The sequence below is a fragment of the Gorilla gorilla genome, chromosome 10 (genome assembly GCF_029281585.2).
Source record: "Gorilla gorilla gorilla isolate KB3781 chromosome 10, NHGRI_mGorGor1-v2.1_pri, whole genome shotgun sequence".
Classification (NCBI taxonomy): domain Eukaryota; kingdom Metazoa; phylum Chordata; class Mammalia; order Primates; family Hominidae; genus Gorilla; species Gorilla gorilla.
In genome coordinates this window covers 113,874,838-113,895,055 of record NC_073234.2, presented here as the reverse complement: position 1 = coordinate 113,895,055, position 20,218 = coordinate 113,874,838, and the positions used below count along the sequence as shown (strand labels likewise).

The 20,218-nt window shown below is 43.9% G+C and overlaps 1 long non-coding RNA gene and 1 pseudogene across 6 annotated transcripts in view; both read left to right on the top strand.

Moving 5' to 3' along the window:
- LOC109029097 (uncharacterized) overlaps positions 1 to 20,218 on the top strand; it is a 163,673-nt gene that overhangs the window by 32,876 nt on the left and 110,579 nt on the right. The window lies entirely within an intron of this gene.
- Positions 13,831 to 17,888, top strand: LOC101137177 (sodium/hydrogen exchanger 7-like; annotated as a pseudogene).

The window sequence follows — 20,218 nt, the reverse complement described above, 5'->3', positions numbered from 1 at the left end:
AGACAGCTTGGGGCCCCTTACTAGCCAGAGGCTAATAACATCCTCTGAAGAGTGCTATTATTTGTGTGAAGGAGTTTCAGTGTCCAATCTTTGTATGACTCAGTCCCAAATTGCTACAGGGAGACTGTGGCCCAGCTCGAGTAAATCATCTGTGGTTCAGGGCTCAGGGTTATGAAGCACACACATGGTTGTCGCAATCCTACCTGTGTGTATTGAGTGCATCCCCACTTCCTTCCCTCTCAGTTGAGTGCCCCAGCGATGGGCAGAATGCAGGAACCTGAAAGCCACTGTCTTCTGGACAGAGAGGTAGACAGGTAGACAAGCACCCAGCAATTACAGCTCAGTCATCAATGCTGTGCTAGGGGAAGCATAGAGTTGTGTGAGAATACATCAGTCAAGACCCATTTGGAGGAAAGGTTTAGAAACCCAGCTTATTATTTTTTAGGAGTTGTTGCAAGTTTTGTTTTTCTTCCAACTTTTAAGTTCAGGGGTACATGTGCAGGATGTGCACGCTTGTCACATAGGTAAATGTCTGCCACGGTAGTTTGCTGCACAGATCATCACATCACCGAGGTATTAAGCCCCAGCATCCATTAGCTATTCTTCCTGATGCTCTCCCTCCTCCCACCCCCACCCTCTAGAACCCCAACTTAAACCAACTTAGGCAAAAAGAAGGGGACTTACTGGAAGGCTCACACTGAGAAGGATGAGTGGCAGGTGGTATCAAGGTCATTGGAACAGGTGATTTGAGTGCTGCTAGGTCTTCTTTTCTCAGTCTCTCAATTCTGTTTCTCTCTCTGTGTTGTTAACTTCTTTCTCTTAGAAAAGCTTTCTTTACATAGCAAGAAACGTGGCCACTAGCAATTCCTGAGTCTCACCATCTCCTGGCCTCACCAACAGAGAATAAATAAATCTTTGTTCAGCTTCAGTTACAAAAATCCTAGGGAATGACAAAGATTGATTGGCTTTAGATAGGAATCCATCCAGCCGGGCACGGTGGCTCATGCCTGTAATCCCAGCACTTTGGGAGGCCGAGGTGTGTGTATCACCTGAGGTCAAGAGTTCTAGACCAGCCTGGCCAACATGGTAAAACCCTGTCTCTACTAAAAATACAAAAATTAACTGAGCATGGTGGCAGGCGCCTGTAATCCCAGCTACTCAGGGTGCTGAGGCAGGAGAATTGCTTGAACCCAGGAGGCGGAGGTTGCAGTGAGCCGAAATCATGCCATTGCACTCCAGCCTAGGGGACAAGAGCAAAACTTCGTCTCAAAAAATAAAAAATAAAAAAATAAAAGATATGAGTCCATCCCTACATCAATGAAGTGTACCTAGAGAAGTAGAATAGTGTAAAACCATATGCCATACTAAAGCTGTGTGATGATTTAATGACAAACCAAAATGATTGACATCAAGTACTTTAGGTTAATAGTCCTGTACTAGTTATCTGTTGCTGCATAATTAATTACCTCCAAACTTAGTGGCTTAAAACAACAATAAATATTTGTGATTTCACATAGTCTCTGTGGTTTGAAATTTAGGACTGACTTATTTGGGTGGGTCTGTCTCAGGGTCTTTGATGAGATTGCAGTCAAGGTGTTGACTGGGTCTGCAGTCATCTGAAGGCTTGACCAGGGCTGGTGGATCCAGTTCTAAGATGGCACACAAGAGTGAGCTCACTCAGTTCCTCCCTATGTGGGTCTCTCCACAGGCAGCTTGAGTGTCCTCATGACACGGTGGCTGCCTTCTCTCAGGGTGAACAAGCCAAGAGAGTGCAAGGTGAAAGCCACCACATCTTTAATGGCCTAGCCTTAAAAATCACACTGTCTCATTTCTGCAATATTCTTTTCATTACACAGGTCAGCCCTCTTAAATGCGGGAGGGGTCACACAAGGATATGAATCCTAGGCTGTGAGAATCACTGGGGGTCATCTTGGAGGCTGGCTACCACATTCCCCAAAACTCATTCTGTAGAATTGGGATGTTAAAAGTTTTTATATGAAGAAGGGCTTTGCAGTCAGTCAGTATTAGAAAGGATATGTTAAAGCAAGTTAAATAGATTTCTTTGTCTCAGTCATTCTATACAGTTTTTAGTACTCTGGCTCTCACTTTGAATCTTTCTCTTTCTCTCTTTCTTTTTTTTTTTTTGACAGAGTCTCACTTTGTCACCCAGGCTGGAGTGCAGTGGCATGATTTTGGCTCACTGCAACCTCCTCCTCCCAGGTTCAAGGGATACCTCCTGCCTCAGCCACCCGAGTAGCTGGAATTACAGGTGTATGCTGCCACACTTGGCTAATTTTTGTATTTTTAGTAGAGATGGAATTTCATGGGGTTTCACCATGTTGGCCAGGCTGGTCTCGAACTCCTGACCTCAAGCGATCTGCCTGCCTCGGCCTCCCAAAGTGCTGGGATGACAGGTGTGAGCTACCGCACCTGGCCTCACTTTGAATTTCTGAAAGAGGGATAGAATAAATAACCGTAGCACAGCTTCCTTCTTTTTTTCTTTTTTCTTTTTAGAGATGGAGTCTCTCTCTGTCATCCAGCTGGAGTGCAGTGGCATGATCTTGGCTCACTGCAACCTCTGCCTCCCAGGTTCAAATAATTCTCATGCCTCAGCCTCCCAAGTAGCCGGGACTACAGGTGTGCACCACCACGTCTTGCTGATTTTTGTATTTTTGGTAGAGACGGGGGTTTCACCATTTTGGCCAGGTTGGTCTTAAACTCCTGGCCTCAAGCAATCCACCTGCCTCGGCCTCCCAAAGTGCTGAGATTACAGGTGTGAGCCACTGCGCCCAGCCAGCACAGCTTCTTTCTCATTCTCCAGCTTTTCCCCCAGTGGGCCTTTCTCCCCTCCACCATCTCTCTTTCCTTCCCTCTAGAAGCATATCAGACTGCTGTCTGTCTCCTGTTAAAAATATAAGCTTCTGGCCAGGTGTGTTGTCTCACACCTATAATGCCAGCACTTTAGAAGGCAGAGGTGGGAGGATTACTTGAGTCCAGGAGTTTTAGACCAGCCTGGGCCACATAGTGAGACCCTTGTTTCTACAAACAAAATAAAAAAATTAGCTGGGCATGGTGGTGGATACTCATAGTGTCAGCTTCTCAGGAGACTGAGGTGGGAGGATCACTTGTGCCTAGAAGGTTGAAGCTGCAGTGAGTCATGATCATGCCACCTCTCTCCAGCCTGAGTGACAGAATGAGACCCTGTTTAAAAAAAAAAAAAAACAATGCCAGGCGCGGTGGCTCACGCCTGTAATCCCAGCACTTTGGGAGGCCAAGGTGGATGGATCACCTAAGGTCAGGAGTTCGAGACCACCCTGACCAACATGGAGAAACCCTGTCTCTACTAAAAATACAAAATTAGCCGGGTGTGGTGGCGCATGCCTGTAATCCCAGCTACTTGGGAGGCTGAGTCAGGAGAATCACTTGAACCCGGGAAGCGGAGGTTGCAGTGAGCTGAGATTGCACCATTGCAGTCCAGCCTGGGCAACAAGAGTGAAACTCCATCTCCAAAAAACAAAATAAAACAAAGAAAAAGAAAAATAAGCTTCTGATAAAGCAATACAGTTTCATCTGGAGTTGGTCATTCTTGACCCTCCAAAGCCTTCTTGTCCATTTGGTCAGTGCACATCATGAAAACCTAGGAGTGATTAAAAAGGAAAGGAACACATTGTCACATGAAGGTGGGTAGTCAGTCTGAGGAAGTTCTGCAAGAGAAATTTTACAAAGCTCTCTATATTGGCCATGGTGTTGGGTGATATTGAGTCATAAAGTAACGAATACTATTTGAAGGCCAATAATCATTCACACATGAAAGTTTGGGCTGCCTCTTTAAGATATGTTTGTGTGGGGGAAACAAGGTACAGGTTAGTAACATCTTGTACTTTGGTTTTTGCCAACAAATACAAGACCTTCCAGTTTTAGGACTTACCCCATCTCCTCTCATCAGTGTGACTGTTGTTATTTCTTTTGTGTAGGTTATTTGTCATGACAACAACTCAGTTTATTTAAAGTGTTTTATCATATTTCTGTGAGCTGGTTATACCATCTTGAATTATTTAATTCAGAGTAAACACTGAGGTGGTGTGTATGTGAAAGAGTCTACACCATATGTGTTTATGGAAATGTGCTTATTGAGATGTCGTTTCCAAGCACGGCATCTGCTCTTGTGCATCTTTTATATTATTTTGCATGGAGCCTATACAATGATTGATCTCCACCATCTGATAGTTTTCCTTTTAAGACAGTTTCCCTTCTTATGTTCTTGATAAGTGATAATGTTTAATATTTGGGAAGAAAAAAGCATCTAAATTAAAAATAAGAATGATCAATAAAAATGTCTTCTGAGTTCTTTAATTTCCATTATGCAGTGCATGATTTTTAGAAAGAGCTGAAGTCTGTGCATTTAGAAGAGTAAGGTTTTCTGAATATTATCTCAAATGGAAAAGCCCAAGTTTACTCAACCTGTGATTCACACAGAGGTCTAGGTCTCATAAAGACTGCTGAAAATCAAATCCTCCTCTTCACCCTTTTTCCATGGACTGAACATTTGGGCTTTGGGTTCCTATAAATATACTCTGAGTTCCTGTTTACAGTGTTCCTAGGCATCCTGCCTTGCTGCACAAGATGGAGTTTTACAATGTCCAGTGTTATCTAATGGCTTCTTTAAATTGCAAATTCACCTTACCATCCTTGGTTGTCTCTATGGAGAGAAAACTTAATAAATCCCCAAATACAACCCCACAGAGACCTGTACATGCACATGTACTGAACTCAGAAAACAATGAGTCATGCAATCAACTAGTGTTCATCTATCTTCTTAAAATAGCACTTGAAGTAATTTATTATTAATAACATTTTCTGCTGGGCACAGTGGCTCGCACCTGTAATCCCAACACTTTGGGAGGCTGAGGCAGGAGAATCGCTTGAACCTGGGAGGTAGTGGTTGCAGTGAGCCAAGACTGCGCCACTGCACTCCAGCCTGCGTGACAGAGTGAAACTCCATCTCAAAAAACAAAACAAAACAACACAACATTTCCTGAGTTTTCAAAATCAGAGAATTGAGCCTATCTAGGGGATTAACTTCTTGATTTACCAAAAATATATTGGTTCAAATGCAGTAAAGAAACTGCAACCATCTTAACTGTAAAATCTGCTGCTTTTAAAACTGGAGAGGGACTCAAGCACCTTGAGTCATGTTCACTAACATCTCTCTAGTGTGGTTTGCAAACCACTGGCAAGATGCAAGATGGTTTTAGGTGGTACCTGGATAAGCTTTCAAATGATTTAATCATCATTTACTTATACTGGGTTGAATAATCTCCCTCTCAAAATTTATGTCTAACCCGAACCTCAGAATGTGACCTTATTTGGAAATAGGGCCTTTGCAGATGTAATTAAACAAGGATCTTGATCTCTGGTATCTTTATAAAAGAAATAAGAGGGATATTTGGACACAAAGACACACAGGGAGAAAAAGGTCATGTGACTATGGAGATAGAGATTGGAATGATGCCTGTAAACCGAGAACACCAAGAAGCCAGGAAAAAGGCATCAGACAATTTTTCCCTGAGAACCTCCAGAAAATCAACACCTTGATTTTGGACTTCTGGCCACCTGAACTGTAAGAGAATACATTTCTGTTGTTTTAAGCCACTTGGTTTGTAATGATTTGTTATGGTAGCCCTAGGAATCTAATGCATTTATTTATTTATTTATTTTTGAGACATGGTCTCACTCTGTCTCCCAGGCTGGAGTGCAGTGGCAAGATCACGGCTCACTGTAGTTTCAACCTCCCAGGCTCAAGAAATCCTCCCACCTCAGTCTCTTAAGTAGCTGGGACTACAGGCATGAACCACCATGCCCAGCTAATTAAAACAATTTTTTTTTTTTTTTTTTTGTAGAGACGAGGTCTCTCTATGTTGCCCAGACTGGTCTCAAACTGTTGGGCTCAAGCGATCCTCCTGCCTTAAGCGATCCTCCTGCCTTGGTATCCCAAATTGCTGGGATTACAGGCATGAGCTATTGTGCCTGGCCATTTAAAAATATATTACACAAAATAAACATGATGGTGTTATAAAACCTGTGATTTCTGAGTTGCTAGTGTTTAGGCTAATAGTCCCTAAATTTATTTAGGCAGCAAAAAGTGCATTGATTAAAAAAATTAAGTAAGTAATTTCATAGGAGGTAGGGAGATATTGCAAAAATGCTGTGGGTGGTTCATGGCTGGATAAGCAGTTTGGGAAGACATTGCTGTTTGCAGCCTGTGGCTCCTTCAACCTGTAGTGGCATGGTGGGAGATCTAGGTCAACAGCGATCTGCATTCCTAATAACTCTGTGACTTTGGATAAAATATGAATAATAGCCTTGAGAAGCCCCATCTTCCTCAGCAGTAAAATGGGAACAGTAATAAATATCTCACAGGACTTATGTGGGGATTGAGTTCCTTTTCCTTCAGCCTTGAAATATCAAAAGCTTAGTTATCTGAACCAACTCTGCTGAGTGTGGGGGTGGGGGTGGGCTCCTGGCAGCTGGGTTGATGTACAAAAGAACATTTTGTAATCATTGGCCTCAAATGTGGGTTGCCAGTGATAAATATATAGGGCTGAGCAATATGGGAAGTGAATTGCGATAAAGTGGTAGGAACTGATGCAAAGAACCTCTGATGAATCACAGCTGAAGTCAACTTTCTATTATTTCTGGGTCTTATGCATTTAATGAGTTACAATGTCCTTCATTTCTCCCTCTTCAATATGATCATGTCACAGTTCATAAAAGTGAGGGAAAGAACTCTAGGTGCAATCTGACTTCTATCTTAGATGTAGGAAAAACCTTTGTAAATTCAATGTTAATTTCTAGAAACACTCTAGGATGGTTTACCAAGCAGATGATATGTGAGCACTTAAAAGAGAATATTTTTTGATCATCAGGAGTTGCATGGATTTTCTGGGATTCAGAATTACTTTGACCAGTCTAAGCACTTGGCTGAAACCAGCAAGGTGAAATGGAGAGGGAATAATAGAGCTAAAATTTACTGTTTCCTAGCAAATGGGTAGGCACTGTGTTAGATGTTATCTCATTTAATCAGCGCTGAAACTCCTGAGTGTAGATATTGCTATTAAAATGCCTTTTTTTTTTTTGAGATGGAGTCTGGCTCTGTCACCCAGGCTGGAGGGCAGTGGCAGAATCTTGGCTCACTGCAGCCTCCGCCTCCTGGGTTCAAGCAATTCTCCTGTCTCAGCCTCCTGAGTAGCTGGGATTACAGGCACCTGCCACCACGCCTGGCTAATTTTTGTATTTTTAGTAGAGATGGGGTTTCACCATGTTGGCCAGGCTGGTCTTGAACTCCTGACCTCAGGCCACCCACCTCAGCCTCCCAAAGTGCTGGAATTACAGGCATGAGCCACTGCACCCGGCCGATATTACTATTAAAATTCTTATTTTACAGATGGGGAAACTGACTTGATGAAGTTAAGTGACTTGTCCCAGATTTTGTAAATAGAGATTAAATAGTTCATTCAAGATCATCGAACAAGGCAGTCTGTCCCTAGAGCTGGCACTCTTTTCTCTCTCTCTCTCTTTTTTTGAGAAAAGGTCTTGCTCTGTCACCCAGACTGGAGTGCAGTGGCATGATCATGGCTCACTATATCCTCGACCTCTCAGGCTCAAGCAGATCGTCCCACCTCAGGCCTCTCAAGTAGCTGGGAGCTGGGACTACAGGTGCACACCACCACACCTGGCAAATTTTAAAATTTTTTATAGAGATAGAGTCTCCATATGCTGCCCAGGCTGCCCTCGAACCCCTGGGCTCAAGTGCTCCTGCCTCGGCCTCCCAAAGTTCTGGGATTACAGGTGTGAGCCACTGCACCCAGCCTGGAGCTTTTGTTCTTTTTTGTGAGATGGAGTCTCGCTCTGTCCCCCAGGCTGGAGTGCAGTCGTGCGATCTTAGCTCACTGAAACCTCCGCCTCCCAGGTTCAAGCAATTCTTCCTGCCTTGGCCTCCCTAGTAGCTGGGATTACAGGCGTGCACCACCATGCCTGGCTAATTTTTGTATTTTTTTAGTAGAGATGGGGTTTTGCCATGTTGGTCAGGCTGGCCTTGAACTCCTGACTTCAGGTAATCCACCCACCTGGGCCTCCCAAAGTGCTGGGATTACAGGCGTGAGCCACCAAGCCTGGCTGAGCTTTTGTTCTTAACCTCTGTATTGTGCTATGTGAAAGCTTAAAAAATGTAGAGACCAGGAGCAGTGGCTCATGCCTGTAATCCCAGAACTTGGAGAAGCCAAGGTAGATGGATTGCTTGAGCCCAGGAGTTTGAGACTGGCCTGGGCAACATGGCAAAACCCTATTTCTACCAAAAAAAACCTCCCAAAACCAGAAAACACAACAAAAATTAGCCAGGTATGGTGGTGTGCTCCTGTGGTCCTACCTACTCAGAGGCTGTGGTGGGAGGATCGCTTGAGTCTGGGAGGTTGAAAGACTCTGTCAAAAAAAAAAAAAAAAGTAGAAACACAGGAAGGGGAAGAGGGTTCCTAAATGGTACAAGAGAAAGAACTTGGTCTTTGGTGTCAGGCAGGTCTTGTTACAACTTTGGCTGGCTCTGCCATTTAGCAGTTGGTTGACCTCAGGCAAACTACTTAAACTCTACATACCTCAGATTTCTCATCTGTAAAGTGGATGCAGTAATATATACCCCATAGAATTCCTGGGAGGATTAAGTATGTTGAAATATATCCATACAACTAGGCTTCATGGGCTATGATCAGCATTGTACCAAGTGTTTTATTTTATTTTTGAGACAGGGTCTTGCTCTGTCACCCAGGCTGGAGTGCAGTGGCCTGAACATGGGTCACTGCAGCCTCGACCTCTTGAACTCAAGCAATCCTCCCACCTCAGCCTCCCGAGTAGCTGAGACTACAGGCATGTGCCACCATGCCCAGCTAATTTTTTGGATTTTTTTTTTTGTAAAGATGGGATCTTGCTATATTCCCCAAGCTGGTCTCAAACTCCTGGGCTCAAGCGATCCTCCCACCTTGGCCTCACAAAGTACTGGGATTATAGGTATGAGCCACCACACCCAGCCCTGTACAGAGTATTTTTTTTTTTTTTTTTTGAGACGGAGTCTCGCTCTGTCACCCAGGCTGGAGTGCAGTGGCACAATCTCCGCTCACTGCAAGCTGCGCCTCCCGGGTTCACGCCATTCTCCTGCCTCAGCCTCCTGAGTAGCTGGGACTACAGGCACCTGCCACCACGCCTGGCTAATTTTTTGTATTTTTAGTAGAGATGGGGTTTCACTGTGTTAGCCAGGATGGTCTTAATCTCCTGACCTTGTGATCCGCCTGCCTCGGCCTCCCAAAGTGCTGGGATTACAGGCGTGAGCCACCGTGCCCGGCCGTGTACAGAGTATTTTAATTAAGGCAATTTACTTAATCTTTACAACAACGCTTTGAGGCAGGTATGCTCATCATTACTATTTTACAGATGAGCAAACTAAGGCTTAGAGAGATTAAGTGACTTGCCCACCGTTACACAGTCAGCACATGGCAGAGCAGGAATTCAAACTCAGGAAGTATGAATCCACAGTATAAGCTCTCATCTGCTTTTATTGTGTTACCTTCCTATGTGAAAAAGACTTGGAAGTTGGAGTTATATACAAGCTTGATAGGATTCTACAAGTATAGCAGCTTGCAAAAAGCCCTAAATTCAGATTTAGGGTACATTTATACAAAAATGGCATCCAGTGCATATATTCTGTGCTGTTTTGATTGCATCTGCAGTATTGTGTTCAAATTTGAATGATACATTTTATTTTTTATTTTTGCTGAGACGGAGTTTCACTCTTGTTGCCCAGGCTGGAGTGCAGTGGCACAATCTCGGCTCACTGCAACCTCCGTATCCTGGGTTCAAGCGATTCTACTGCCTCAGCCTCCCTAGTAGTGGGATTGCAGGTGCCCACCATCACACCCGGCTAATTTTTTGTATTTTTAGCAGAGATGAGGTTTCACCATGTTGGCCAGGCTGATCTCGAACTCCTGACCTCAGGTGATCCACCTGCCTTGGCCTCCCAAAGTACTGGGATTACAGGCGTGAGCCACCGCGCCCAGCCCGGATGATACCTTTTAACAGAGATACTGAGAAATGGAAGTAACTACGATGATGACAGAGGTTGTAAATAGTCGCAAGAGAGGAACAGCTGAAAATGTTTTGGTTTGATGAGGGCATGCAAGGGGTCAGAGAGGTAGATGTCTTTGGGAAAGGCTGTCCAGATAGGTTGACAGTACATTGAGCCCTCTTGTTCTTGGTCTTGCAGGTGCAAGGATTTCACTTTATCAGTTAATTAGTATTCAGAGTTGATCTTGGCAACTGACTCATTCTAACCAAACTTGTAAGAGACTGTTGCATATACCAGAATGCCAATTAATTAACTTAAAATTAGGAACATAAGCACCAAACAGATTTTATACATGTATTTGTTGATCAGAGCATCTTGTTTTTCTAGGAGTTTTATCTTCTGTCAGCAAATATACATAAAAACTGTGGGCCGGGCATGGTGGCTCACGCCTGTAATCCCAGCACTTTGGGAGGCCAAGGTGGGTGGATCACCAGAGGTCAGGAGTTCGAGACCAGCCTGGCCAACATGGTGAAACCCCGTCTCTACTAAAAATACAAAAATTAGCTGGATGTGGTGGCAGATGCCTATAATCCCAGCTACTCAGGAGGCTGAGTCAGGAGAATTGCTTGAAGCTGGGAGGTGGGCAAAGGTTGCAGTGAGGCGAGATCATGCCACTGTGCTCCTTGCTGGGCAACAGAGTGAGACTCCATCTCAAAAAAGAAAACAAAACCAAACCCAAAAACTGTGGTAGGCTAAAAGTTGTTAGCTTGCAGGTAGGGTAAAACTGCAGACTCCTCTCAATTTCTGATTTAAAGTCATGGTCAAAAATTGATATCTCATATTTCATTCACTGATTTTATTAACTTGATTTATATCTCATTTTATTAATTTGTTTTATTCATGTGCACATTTTATATGTGGTTTTGAACATTTGTATCTTGTCAAATCTGCAATGTAAACAAATATAAACAAATCTGCAAATTGTTTATATGCTTTACCCATTTTTTAACTGGGTTATTTTTAATTGAATAGTAGATTTCTACTGGGTTGTTTCTTATTGATCAATATGTTCTTTTTTTTCTTTGAGACGGAGTCTCGCTCTGTTGCCCAGGCTGGAGTGCAGTGGCGCAATCTTAGCTCACTGCAGCCTCGGCTTCCCAGGTTCAAGCAATTCTCCTGCCTCAGCCTCCCGAGTAGCTGGGACTACAGGTGCGCGCCACTACATCCAGCTAATTTTTTTGTATTTTTAGTAGAGACAGGGTTTTGCCATGTTGGCCAGGTGGTCTTGAACTCCTGACCTCAGGTGATCTGTCTGCCTCAGCCTCCCAAAGTGCTGGGATTACAGGCGTGAGCCATGCGCCCGGCTTGATCAATAGTTTCTTTATATAAACATATATCTAAAATATTCAGCTAAATTTAGATAATTCAGATAAAATGTTATATATATAATATGTATAAATAATAAAATAGGCCAGGAGTGGTGGTTCACACCTGTAATCCCAGCACTTTGGGAGGCCAAGGCAGGTGGATCACCTAGGTCAGGAGTTCAAGATCAGCCTGGCCAACATGGTGAAACCCCGTCTCTACTTAAAATACAAAAATTAGCTGGGCGTGGTGGCACGTGCCTGTAATCCCAGCTACTTGGGAGGCTGAAACAAGAGAATTACTTGAACCCAGGAGGTGCAGGTTGCAGTGAGCCGAGATGGCGCCATTGCACTCCAGCCTGGGCAACAAGAGCAAAACTCCATCTCCATAACTAAAATTAAAAACCAAAATAAAGTGAGGTATAAAATTTTGTTACACCAGTTGCAAATATTTTATGTAATAATTCAGTTACTTCTCGACTTTATGTACCTTCTGTCATACGTGAATGCATTTGGCTCTCTGTTTTGTTAAGATATCTTTCTCCCTCCAAGGTTTTAAATATATTTTCTCACATTTTTTCTGTTATTATTTTTTTTTTTTTGAGACAGAGTTTCGCTCTTTTTGCCCAGGCTGGAGTGCAATGGTGCCATCTCGGCTCACTGCAACCTCTGCTTCCAGGGTTCAAGCGATTCTCCTGCTTCAGCCTCCTGAGTAGCTAGGATTACAGGTGCCCGTCACCACGCCCAGCTAAATTTTATTTTTTTATTTTATTATTATTATTATACTTTAAGTTTTAGGGTACATGTGCACAATGTGCAGGTTACATATGTATACATGTGCCATGCTGGTGTGCTGCACCCATTAACTTGTCATTTAGCATTAGGTATATCTCCTAAAGCTATCCCTCCCCTCACCCCCCCCCCCCACAACAGTCCCCAGAGTGTGATGTTCCCCTTCCTGTGTCCATGTGTTCTCATTGTTCAATTCCCACCTATGAGTGAGAATATGCAGTGTTTGGTTTTTTGTTCTTGTGATAGTTTACTGAGAATGATGATTTCCAATTTCATCCATGTCCCTACAAAGGACATGAACTCATCATTTTTTATGGCTGCATAGTATTCCATGGTGTATATGTGCCACATTTTCTTAATCCAGTCTATTATTGTTGGACATTTGGGTTGGTTCCAAGTCTTTGCTATTGTGAATAGTGCCACAATAAACATACGTGTGCATGTGTCTTTATAGCAGCATGATTTATAGTCCTTTGGGTATATACCCAGTAATGGGATGGCTGGGTCAAATGGTATTTCTAGTTCTAGATCCCTGAGGAATTGCCACACTGACTTCCACAAGGGTTGAACTAGTTTACAGTCCCACCAACAGTGTAAAAGTGTTCCTATTTCTCCACATCCTCTCCAGCACCTGTTGTTTCCTGACTTTTTAATGATTGCCATTCTAACTGGTGTGAGATGGTATCTCATTGTGGTTTTGATTTGCATTTCTCTGATGGCCAGTGATGGTGAGCATTTTTTCATGTGTTTTTTGGCTGCATAAATGTCTTCTTTTGAGAAGTGTCTGTTCATGTCCTTTGCCCACTTTTTGATGGGGTTGTTTATTTTTTTCTTGTAAATTTGTTTGAGTTCATTGTAGATTCTGGATATTAGCCCTTTGTCAGATGAGTAGGTTGCGAAAATTTTCTCCCATTTTGTAGGTTGCCTGTTCACTCTGATGGTAGTTTCTTTTGCTGTGCAGAAGCTCTTTAGTTTAATTAGATCCCATTTGTCAATTTTGGCTTTTGTTGCCATTGCTTTTGGTGTTTCAGACATGAAGTCCTTGCCCATGCCTATGTCCTGAATGGTAATGCCTAGGTTTTCTTCTAGGGTTTTTATGGTTTTAGGTCCAACGTTTAAGACTTTAATCCATCTTGAATTAATTTTTGTATAAGGTGTAAGAAAGGGATCCAGTTTCAGCTTTCTACATATGGCTAGCCAGTTTTCCCAACACCATTTATTAAATAGGGAATCCTTTCCCATTTTTTTTTTTTTTTTTTTTTTTGTATTTTCAGTGGAGACGGGGGTTTCCTCATGTTGGCCAGGCTGGTCTTGATCTCCTGACCTCAGGTGATCCACCCCCCTCACTCTCCCAAAGTGCTAGGATTACAGGCGTGGGCCACTGCTCCCGGCCTTGGTTATTCTTCTAAAAACTACATTTTAAATACAATTGGAGGCGCTGCTCTGGGCCCAGCCCCGGCCCGGCGCGAGTAGGAGAAGGAGCTGCGGTGGCCGCGGCCACTCGCGCAGGTCGGCGGTGCTGCTGGTCCCCGGGCAGAGGAGGCGTGGGCGGCTCCGGGACCACGGAGCCTGGTGACGCGGCGCTCCCCTGCCCGGGTCGGGTTGCCCAGGCGCCGCCGCGGCGGCTGCTGCTGCTGCTGCCGCTGCTGCTGGGTAGGGGACTTCGAGTAACGGCTGAGGCCTCGGCCTCCTCCTCTGGGGCGGCGATCGAGAACAGCAGCGCCATGGAGGAGCTCGTCACTGAGAAGGAGGCGGAAGAGAGCCACCGGCCAGACAGTGTGAGCCTGCTCACCTTCATCGTGCTGCTCACGCTCACCATCCTCACCATATGGCTCTTCAAGTACTGCCGGGTGCACTTTCTGCATGAGACCGGGCTGGCCACGATCTGTGGGCTCATCGTTGGGGTCTGAGGTATGGTACCCCTGGCACCAGGGGCCGTGACAAATTACTCAACTGCACTCAAGAAGATCAGGCCTTCAGCACTTTAGTAGTGGATGTCAGCGGTAAATTCTTCGAATACACTCTGAAAAGAGAAATCAGCCCTGGCAAGATCAACAGCGTAAAGCAGAATGACATGCTAGGGAAGGTAACATTTGACCCATAGGTATTTTTCAACATTCTTCTGCCTCCAGTTATTTTCCATGCTGGATACAGCTTAAAGAGACACTTTTTTAGAAATCTTGGGTCACGCCTTCTTGGGGACTGCTGTTTCGTGCTTCCGTATTGGAAATCTCAGGTATGGTATGGTGAAGCTCATGAAGATTATGAGACAGCTCTCAGATAAATTTTACTACACGCATTGTCTCTTTTTTAGAGCAATCGTCTCTGCCACTGACCCAGTGACTGTGCTGGTGATATTAATGAATTGCATGCAGACATGGATCTTTATGTACTTCTGTTTGGAGAGAGCATCCTAAACGACGTTGTTGTGTTGTACTTTCCTCATCTATTGTTGCCTACCAGCCAGCAGGACTGAACTTCAACTCACGCCTTTGATGCTGCTGCCTTTTTAAAGTCAGTTGGCATTTTTCTAGGTATATTTAGTGGCTGTTTTACCATGGGAGCTGTGACTGGTGTTGTGACTGCTTTAGTGACCAAGTTTACCAAACTGGACTGCTTTCCCCGGCTGGAGACAGCGCTCTTCTTCCTCCTGTCCTGGAGCACGTTTCTCTTGGCAGAAGCCTGCGGATTTACAGGCGTTGTAGCTGTCCTTTTCTGTGGAATCACACAAGCTCATTACACCTTCAACAATCTGTCGGTGGAATCAAGAAGTCGAAGCAAGCAGCTCTTTGAGGCAGAGAACTTCATCTTCTGCTGCATGGTCCTGGCGCTATTTACCTTCCAGAAGCACGTTTTCAGCCCTGTTTTCATCATTGGAGCTTTTGTTGCTGTCTTCCTGGGCAGAGCCGCCCATATCTACCCGCTCTCCTTCTTCCTCAGCTTGGGCAGAAGGCATAAGATTGGCTGGAATTTTCAACACACGATGATGTTTTCAGGCCTCAGGGGAGCAATGGCATTTGCGTTGGCCATCTGTGACACGGCATCCTATGCTCGCCAGATGACGTTCACCACCACGCCTTTCATCGTGTTCTTCACCATCTGGATCATTGGAGGAGGCACGACACCCATGTTGTCATGGCTTAATATCAGAGTTAGCATCAAGGAGCCCTCCAAAGAGGACCGCAACGAACACCACTGGCAGTACTTCAGAGTTGGTGTTGACCCCGATCAAGATCCACCACCCAACAATGACAGCTTTCAAGTCTTACAAGGGGACAGCCCAGATTCTGCCAGAGGAAACTGGACAAAACAGGAGAGCACATGGATATTCAGGCTGTGGTACAGCTTTGATCACAATTACCTGAAGCCCATCCTCACACACAGCGGCTCCCCGCTAACCACCGCTCTCCCGCCTGGTGGAGACACAGCGGCTCCCCGCTAACCATCACTCTCCTGCCTGGTGTAGACAAAGCGGATCCCCACCAACCACCACTCTCCCGCCTGGTGTAGCTTGCTAGCTTGATGTCTGACCAGTCCCCAGGTGTACGATAACCAAGAGCCACTGAGAGAGGGAAACTCTGATTTTATTCTGACTGAAGGCGACCTCACATTGACCTATGGGGACAGCACAGTGACTGCAAATGGCTTCTCAGGTTTCCACACTGCCTCCACGAGTCTGGAGGGCAGCTGGAGAATGAAGAGCAGCTCAGAGGAAGTGCTGGAGCGGGACCTGGGAATGGGAAACCAGAAGGTTTCGAGCCAGGGTACCCGCCTAGTGTTTCCTCTGGAAGATAATGTTTGACTTTCCCTGCAAACCCTGGCATGATGGGGTAGGCTCCCAACGGGGTGAGGATGGCTTCAAGCCCTAATGTTGCTTGAGGTGGGGCAGTGACTAGATTGAACTAACTCTTCTATTTTATTGGGGTCTGAAGTTATTGTAACACTTAAAATTTAACTCATGATGCAGATGGTGAGGCAAAAGTGTCTCTAAATTCAGACAAACGTAGACCTATTTCTACTTTTTTTCACACAGTAGTGCGCTGTTTCAGAGTTAAACAAACAAAAAAAATAGCATACTTTAATGGTCTCTTAATTCATTCACCTGCAGTGTCTGAACAAGGCAGGGCAGGTGCTGAGTGGGGGGCTTCCTCTTACGAGAGGCTGCATCTCAGTACACAGTGGTGCAAGTCAAGCTGACCATAGAAATATCAAGTTAGGGGAGAACAGGCTGGAAGAAAGGTTGAGAAGGAAGGCAATTGAGATAGGACCTCCAAGGATTATGGGAAACTGTTGTTAAATGGAACAGAAAACATGAAAAAATAATATGAGTGGAGGCTCTGGCAAGGAAGGCTGTGTGACTGCAACCTCATATCAGGATTCCTGACTTTTGTGCTACCTGTGTTTCTTCTAGACTGAAGATTTGAAAATATATCCATGAACATTTCAACATGAAACAAAGAATTATAGTTCCTTCTCTGGAGATGTCCATAAAGAAGTAGTTATGATATGTTTAAAACCAGACCGGGTGTGGGGGCTCACGCCTGTAATCCCAGCACTTTGGGAGGCCCAGGTGGGCGCATCATCTGAGGTCAGGAGTTCGAGACCAGCCTGGCCAACATGGTGAAACCCCGTCTCTACTAAAAAATACAAATATTAGCCAGGCGTGGTGGCAAGCACCTTAATCCCAGCTACTTGGGAGGCAGAGGCAGGAGAATCATTTGAACCCGGGAGGCTGAGGTTGCAGTGAGCCGAGATAAAGCCACTGCACTCAAACGTGGGGAACAAGAGTGAGACTTCTCTCAAAAAAAAAATAAATAAATAAAATAATATAAAATAAAAATACCAAAGGCAAATAGTGTTACACTGTTATTTTTTAGTTAATCTGAAGAAAGGAGGTATTTAGAAACTGATGATGGTATCATTGCAAAAAGCATTAAACTTTTGAGGGCTACCATATGAGCTGACAGCCTAGGAAATAATAAGACTGAGGTATCTACTGTGGGTTTAGAAATAACACCAAATTTTGTAGGATGCTATTATCTGGGGAAGAGAAGGCAGCAAGAAACCTACAAGGCAACAGGCTAGAAATCAGAGGGAAAGAAATCTCTACGCAAAAAATTAACTGCAAAGAAATACAAGATGGTAGTCTCAAGACCGGGTAGAATTCTGAACTTTGAGCTGTCGAATGCATGAGATTTCAGTGGCCACATGAGGAATCAGTGGGAAGTCAATGGAACGTTGAGTATTTTCAACCCACTAGAAGGTCCTGTCTTCTATAAGTTTAAGAATCTAAGTATCTTTATGCCATTGAGTGCGGTGCAGAGAAGGGTCATTTTCCCTTTATCTGGGGAGGCTGCTTCACCAGCCTACCATGTGGGTGTGATTTGAAAGTTAGGTTTTCAGTTTGGGTTCTTTCTGGATGAGCTGTTCTGTCCGCCCACACCTGTAGTGCTGAAATACTGAAAGATCTCTCCGGAAAAGTTTGAGTTTCTCCCCATGTTTCTGTGCTTCAGCAATAGCATTTTTTTGGCAACCCAATTTCTAAAAAATGCTTTCAATAATGTGGGCATTTTCTTATTATGGCAGAAAAAATAGTGTCCCAGTCTAGTCTAACCATAATGAAATCAGCCATTTAATCTTCTCAATTTGCATGTTTAATGGTTAATTTTTAAATAAGACATTGCTTCACATCTTTTTTTTTTTTTTTTTTTTTTTTTTTTTTTTTTGAGATGGAGTCTTGCTCTTTCGCCCGGGCTGGAGTGCAGTGGTGCAACCTCGGCTCGCTGCAATCTCTGCGCCCCCAGGTTCACGCGATTCTCATGCCTCCGCCTCCCTAGTAGCTGGGATTGCAGGCACCCACCACCACGCCTGGCTAATTTTGTATTTTTAGTAGAGATGGGGTTTTGCCATGTTGGCCAGGCTGGTCTTGAACTCCTGACCTCAGGTGATCCACCTGCCTTGGCCTCCCAAAGTGCTAGGATTACAGGCATGAGCCACCATGCCTGGCCTGCATCATAACTTTGTGTTTAAATTGATAATTTGTGCAAATCAGGAAAATATATATTTAATTAAGTTGAGCCATATGAATTTGCTGATATTCAACCATTTTGTAAAAACAGGAGTGGCAATTTCATATGGTTCAATACAATAAAATTGAGGCCAGGCACAGTGGCTTACACCCATAATCCCAACACTTTGGGAGGCCGAAGCAGGAGGATCGCTTGAGCTCAGGAGTTTGAGACCAGACTGAGCAACATGGCAGAACTCTGTCTCTACAAAAATACAAAAATGAGACAGGCATGGTGGCACATACCTTTAGTTCAGTTCTAGGTGATTGGGAGGCTGAGGTGGGAGGATCGCTTGAGCCCAAGAGGCAGAGGTTGCAGTGAGCCAAGATCATGCCACTGGAAACCAGTCTGGGCAACAGAGTGAGAACCTGTCTCAAACAAACAAACAAACTGGAATTTATTTTTATGTATGGTATGAGAAAGGGATTTGTTTTTTTTTTTTGTTTGTTTGTTTTTTTTGATATGGAGTCTTACTCTGTTGCCCAGGCTGGAGTGCAGTGGCGCCATCTTGGCTCACTGCAACTTCTGCCTCCTTTCCTTTGTTCAAGCGATTCTCTTGTCTCAGCCTCCTGAGTAGCTGGGATTACAGGCACCGGCCACCACGCCCAGCTATTTTTTGTATTTTTAGTAGAGACAGGGTTTCACCATGTTGGCCAGGCTGGTCTCAAACTCCTGACCTCAGGCATTCTGCCCTCCTTGGCCTCCCAAAGTGCTGGGATCACAGGCATGAGCCACTGCGCCCAGTCTGAGAAAGGGATTTAATTTACTTTTTTTCTTCCAAATGGATAGCTCCTTGTCCCAACACTCTCTATTAGTCTGTCATTTCCCAAGTGATTTTAAATGTCTCCTTTAACATATACTAAGATTACACACACACACACACACACACACACACACAAATGGACACATATATGTGTGTGTGTGTATATATATTTTTCTGGACTTTTAAATTCTATTCTATTGATCTATTGGTCTATTTTTCACAGTACTATTTCAATTATTGTGACTTTACAACATAGTTAACATCTGGTAAAGTTCTTTCTCTAATGAATCTTAACTTTTTTTGGCACAACTCATAGATGAACTTTAAAATTAACTTGCCAATTCTATAAAATATACTGTTGGAATTTTGATAAAATTATATTACATTTATTATTTAATTTGGGGGCATAATATCTGTATACTATTGAGTCTTTTCATCTAGAAATATCTTTTATGGCCTTCATTAAAATTATATGGTTATCCTCAACAATTTTCTTTTCTTTTTTTTTGAGACAGGGTCTCACTCTGTCACCCAGGCTGGAGTGGAGTGGCACAATTTCTGCTCACTCAACTTCCTAGGCCCAGGTGATCCTCCCACCTCAGCCTCCCAAGTAGCTGGGACTATAGGCATGTGCCACCACACCTGGCTGATTTTTTGTAGAGACTGGGTTTCGCTACATTGCCCAGGCTGTTCTTGAACTCCTGGACTCAGGTGATCCGCCCATGTCAGCCTCCCAAAGTGCTAGGGTTACAGGCATGAGCTACCATGCCTGGCAACAGCTTTCATATTTTTAAGTTTTTTTCCCTAGGTAACCCAAGGTCTATTGAAATTGCATATAGCTTTCTTTTCTATTACATATTTAAATATATTTTTTCTGATTTTAGAAAAGCTGTAGATTTTTATATGTTAATCTTGTTTCCTTTCAGAAAGTTTTTATTAGCCCATATAGATTTATGTGATTCACTGGATTTTCTAGGTATAAATCTACCTTGCCAATATTAATACTTATTTCTTTTTTTTCTGGCATTTTTACATTGCCTGGTAACTCTAGGAAAATGTCTACTGTTGATGATAAAAGTAGGCATCATTATGTGTTGTTTCTGAGTTCTATGGAGATGTGGTC